A 6,000-nucleotide genomic window follows, 5' to 3' on the forward strand; every position below is an offset into this window, starting at 1 on the left:
AAAGAATATGATAATAGAATTAACAAATAGCTGCACCTGCTATTGTTAAGAAATTATTATTAAGTGCTGTTTGTTAAATAAAATTTCCTGAAAAGAGGACCAAAACCACAGGAAAACAAGGGATTGGCTAGTTAATTTCTTCCACGTTTCTGGAATTTACAAGAACTTAATGGAAATAAAAAAATATTGTGTATGTGTGAAAATAATTGCGTATCTAAAAGCAGCTCTTAAACAGTCTACTACAGTTAAGGACTCCCCCCCCCCCACACACACCCGTATCTAGTGATTGACAAAAACCAAGGATGGACTATAAATGGCTCTTGGTTGTGTTTGGATTAAATAAGCAATTTTCCTTTGTTCTGTACATTAAAGAATTTTTACATGGGAACTTTGCTCATTTTTAAAGTCAACCTATGATACTGCTCGCGATGTTTCATTTTGATTCCAGACACTCATTTATAGGCCAAATTTGTCTTTTCTGTACATGGATGAAGGTTCTCAGAACTCATATTCTGAGAAGCCACCATCTCATGTTTTCTCCTCTCAAGCAGGTAATTCCTATGACTTTTTTTTCTTTTTCCAAAAATAATCTTCATTTCAAAGATAGTATTTGTGGTCAAGGATTACAGAAATGGTTTTTTTTTTACTTTCTTTACTAGTAGACAAGCATTCCCTTGACCTATTCCATTTCCTCAACCTTGTTCATGAACTTCCCCTACCTTTTTAAAACTTTCCCCAGGAATACCATCCTGCTTTTTCTACCACCACCCTTAGGTAATAAATCCTTCCCAGTAAAGATGGAATCAGTTGAACTTCAAATCTGTATCTCAGGTCTTTAAAGTCAAGTAGAGCACTGAAGAGGAAGTGAGTGTGTCATCTTTAACAGTACATCTGACTTTCCTGTTATTTCCCATGCTTTTCCTGGTCAGTTCTGCGAAGTGCTCCTGGCCTAGGCCTAGAAAGTTTATTTTCCAGCTTTGGATTCTTATTTCAATTCAAGTTCCTTTCATTTCTGGCTTCAATAGAGGGCATCTAATCCTATATTTTGCAGATTATGTACCTTGAGTCTTACTTTCCTTATCTGTAAAATGGAAATAAAACCTGTGAGGACTACATGACAGTCAAGTAAGATTGAGACCTAAAGATGCTGTGAAATAAATAACTTGCTTTCCTAGGTAGCGTCCCTCTTGTTCTGGTTCTTTTTTAAAACCCAGCATGACCCTAAGAAACTTACTGAAGTACTACTGAAGAGCAATGTGAAGTAAAAAGCCTTTGGGTTTTAGAATGCATCTCTAGTTGGGTGGCCCAGTTAGTACAAAGTGAACTCAGGTGCATAATCTTATTTAATCTTGACCACAGCCCTGGGAGTGTAGGGACTCTTATGTCCATTTTGCTGAGGGTGGGTGGGGGGGCAGTTTTAAGAGTTTAAGTAACTGACTTAAGGTAACAGTAAAAATCCCAAAATCTAAAAGCATTTTTGGGACGATTCATAGACTATGTCTCATTAGTTGCTTACAACTGAGATGTGGGTATTTTTCATTTAACTCTGTGGTTCTGGAATTCCTGGGCATGTCCATCAAAAGATGTCTGTAGCACTTCTTAATACAATAGGGTTAATTGTATTTTCAAACTATCATTTAAAAACAACTGTCATAACCAGGAAGGACTTGGGCTAGATTAAGGAACCAGTTCGTGTTTAAAAATTGACTTGTGGACTCACACTGAGCTCTGAAGTGCCTGGCCAAGCAAATGAAATGTCAAAATTGGCCAAAACTGATCAAATCAGGATTTTTAGGGGTTATGTTTTTCACCTTTGAGGCCATAGCATGAGCAGATAAGATACTGGCCCATCCAGTTAACTCTGTTGACTTTCTGAGGAATAAGTCTTTCCAGAATCATGGAACTTCCCTTTACTTAATGGTTATAATCTTCTAGTGTATAGTTTGCCTTATTACTAGAAAGAAAATAATAAATGGGAGATGTCATCTATTTCACTGGACCACATTTCAGTCTCCAGCCACTTTCCTATCCTGAATCTCTAATTTATACTGTTTTCACATCTTCCCCCCAAAAGCTGTTTAAATCAGTGCACTGACCTATGAAGTCTTGGCATTCTGAGGTCACAGTTCCAACGTGTGCTGTGCTGGGGGTGAGGAGTTCCTACACCACCAACTAGCAATTCTCGGACATAAGCAGGGTGTCCAAAAGTTCACCTCAATTCCGACACTACTGTTAAAACAACTTAAATTCCATGGCTGAAAGTCGTAAAGGAAAGGGTTTATTGGATCATGGCTGGGGGGCGGGGTAGACCGAGTCCTGGGCATGAAGTCTAAACCACCAACAGCAGTGCCAAGTGGTAAAGTCAACATGCCCGCTGTCCTGGAGGTGGCAAGCATTTTTACACATCAAGTAGGGGGCGCAGGACGGAAGTTCTGCATGAATTCCCATTAGCTGTAGACAAAGGGAGACGACGAAGCAGGCCCATAATTCTGGGAAAGGGGCCGACTCCCTAAGAAGTCTGCTCTTTTGGATCGGTGGTGGACAGCAGTCTGGAAAACTCGTGTATAAACAAAAAGTGGAGGTTCCTGGGGTCTGATGGCACCTAGCTATTAGATAGTTGGAGAAATAGCCACCTGGAAATTAATTCAAAGTTCCAACATATGCTCAGGAATGTGAGCAGCCTTGTTAGCTCGCCCGCAGCAGTTTATTATTTAACAGGCTGACTGTTCTGTCTCACGCTTCAGCCCACTGTAATTTAATTTAGAGCATCTCAGAAATTTTCTCTGGTTACTCTGTGCCTGGTGACAGCATCAGATCCCGCAGGTTAAGGGCTCAGTCCTCCTGCCCCCTCTCCCACCCTAGGTGCCGGTTGCAAGCCCACATTCACCTGGCTGTAAACCAGGTTCCCATGCCCTCCGCCGCAGGTTGGGTTAATTTGCTAGAGTGGCTCACAGAACTCAGGAAACATTTTACTTACCAGATCAGTGCCTTATTACAAAAGGATGTAACAGGAACAGACAGATGGAAGAGGTGCATGGGGCAAGGTGTCGGGGAGGGCACACAGCGTCCCTGCCCTCTCCATGCACATCACTCCCATCTCCCGTGTCCACCAGCCGGAAGCCCTGCACCCTGTCCTCTTGGGTTTTACGGAGGCTTCATTACATGGTCACGATTCATTAAATACCTGGCCGTTGGAGATTGATTCAAGCTCCAGTGCCCATTCTTAGGTGAGGTCCAAAAGTCACGTCATTAACCAAACAAGAGACACCTTTGTCACTTAACACTTAGGAATCGGATGCCCAGGCTCCTCACCCCTGCCCTTGAGCACTTACATTTTAATCGAGATGCCAATCAGGATTCCTGAATCTGAGGCCCCCTTCTTTACAAAGCTGTCTCTTGCACTTGCCGGGGACTCTAGAGATCTCTCTTCCGCCAAACCCCAGACCACTGCGCCCCAGGGGATGGCTTGGTAGCTCACCAGGCCTCCAGCTGCTGCACTAGCCACCTGGGAATGTACTTGGTGAAAGGTACTGTGTTTGTAGAACAATAAAGAACTAACCTGCCTAAGAACTCATGTTCTGGGTGCTGAGATTGTATTTGAGGACGGCACCTTTCTGGAAAGTCTCGTTTTTCAGTGGTTCTCCCATTTGACCTTAGTTTCCTGAAGGAACCAGAGACCTTCAGAAGCGTCACCTCCAGGCCTCAGGGGAAGTTGAGGAATGCTGTCTTACTTTACAGGGCTTTGAAAGACCTCCCTTGGTCCTCTTCCAGGTGTGTCCACACTGTGCAGCGCCAAAGCCATTGGGGGCTACCCCTGGTGGACTTCATCCTCCAGGGCTTGATGTTAGCACTGGCTTGGTCCAGCAAAGCTCCAGGTGGGTTTGTCACTCTGTCACTCAGATCTTGAGGAATGTCGTCTACAAGGGGACCACAACCCACATAAGACCTTTCCACCTCCTACTGTGAGTTTTGAAGAACAAACACCCTTGAGCCAGAGCTGCTTGATCTTGCCCGAACATTCAAAACACCTGGGAGCAACTTTGGACGTGCTGGTGCTGGATCTCCCCTTTTGGGAGGAGGTGCAGGTGAGGGTGTTAAGCTCTTCAAAGCCAGGCTTGTAGTTAGCTAAGCTGCAAATTTCTTTAAAGCCTGTGTTTCAGTTTGATCAGTGAACATTTTGCATTTTCTGAGCAACATCTTTACTTGATATTGAGATATCTTAAACAACTTGAGTCCCTGTATAACCTTCTAAGAGTAAAACCAATGCTCCTGGAAGGTGTTTATCATGTCACGTACCCCTGGTGTGATTGCTTCTGTCTGAGGCAGGTGGAAGCCATATCTTGAGAAACCCTTCCAGCTCTCACCATGTGTGAAGCTTTGTCGTAAGAGGAAATCCTCCAACTTACGACAGTTGATGATTTTCCCTGGGCTTCTGGGAACCCCTTTCTCATTTGAATTGGTGCGTGTATTTCCCCAGGGTCAGGTTCAAGGGCTTCATAGGCTGCGTAGTTGCATTTGCTTCTAAACACAAGTAAAAGATACAAAAAGCTCTGTGCTTGGGTGACATTCTATTTTGACCAGGAAAGAGGGCGCAGATGGGCTGGGGGTGGGGGAGGGGACCTTGACAGTACATCAGAGGATACTGAGGCCCAAGACGGGGAGAATATCCTCCTCCACCCTCCAGGGTCCTCAGACTTTTGGGGCCTCTGGCACTGTCACTAAGTGCCCCACTTTCTTGTTATTCCTTCATTCCCAGAAGAGCTCCTTATATTATTGTATTTGACCAGTCCCGTGAGACAAAGCAGTTACCCAGTTCTGCAGATGAGGTGGGAAATGAGGTTGCCAGGACTGGACTCGAGGAGGCTCTGATGGCAGGATAAGGGCTGGGGAGCTGAGCCTGCTCGGCCACTCAGTTGCAACAGCCTCCCAGTGCCAACCTGCTTAAAGCTCTCTGAGCTCACAGCTTTTATTGCCTGTGGTAAAGTCAAGTCCCTTGGGTGTGAAATATTTCATTCATAAATACTACCTGTCTGTCCCGTGGTGTTCACAGTAATCAGACTCGTTTACGTATTTTACACACCGTCCTACTATCTGCAAGGCCAGCCTGGTTCACTTAGCAGGTATGGAGCAGCGTGGGGCCTCTCTGATGGTGGACCTGATCCCACATCTCTGCCTCCCCTGCCCCTGTCCCCACAGCACACCCTGGAGGCCTTATGAGGAGCCTCATCCTGACTGATAAATCAGCATGATTCTTCCGAATGGCATCATTCAGAACTGGGATGCAGGCCAGCAGAGTATCCAGCTTCCAAACTGAAGCCATGCAGGGCGCTGGGCCTGTGGAGGTGTCATCACGCAGAGCATCAGCAAGAGTTTAGAGTGGGGTCCATGTGCCGTTGCAGGAAGGGGAGGGGACTGGGAGAGGAACAAATGTACAAATTCTGAGACTGACCAGGGGGAGACAGCAGAGATAAGGGTGACCTTCTGCCCAGCAGGCCAGCTCCTTGACTGGAGGACCAATAAAGAGGCAGCATGGCTCCAAAAGATTTCCGGCCCGGGATGGGGGTTCTGGTAAAGGGCAAGGTGATGACCAGTCCCAGCTGCAGCCCTTTCGGCCAGGGACAGTTGGACCTGGCCAGGCAGAGGGATGGGGCTCCGGGGTGGCAGCTGAAAACTCAGCCAGGATGAATCCTCTGGAAGCGCCTCCAGCCCCTGCTGTTGCCAGGCCTGTCCTGCTACCCAGCCACCCTTTTTTGGTCCCTCCCACTAACGTTTGTCAGCTGGGCCCAGCCTTCAGCCTGGGGAAACCCACACATAAAAAGGACTCTGTCCTCATCTAGCAGGGCCCTCCTTCGCACTCAGATCTCCCCTAGTGTTTAGGAAACAGGACTTCAGTGTGTCCTTCTAATGCTGATTGAATTCCTTCCATTTGGGCAGCTTCGTGTGCCCGTGGCACAAATGACAAAAGGAACAGGGAGGGTTTAAAATAGCACACAACTGGCC

Source organism: Furipterus horrens, unplaced genomic scaffold (assembly GCF_987537825.1).
Source record: "Furipterus horrens unplaced genomic scaffold, mFurHor1.1.pri manual_scaffold_8, whole genome shotgun sequence".
NCBI classification, from domain to species: Eukaryota; Metazoa; Chordata; class Mammalia; order Chiroptera; family Furipteridae; genus Furipterus; species Furipterus horrens.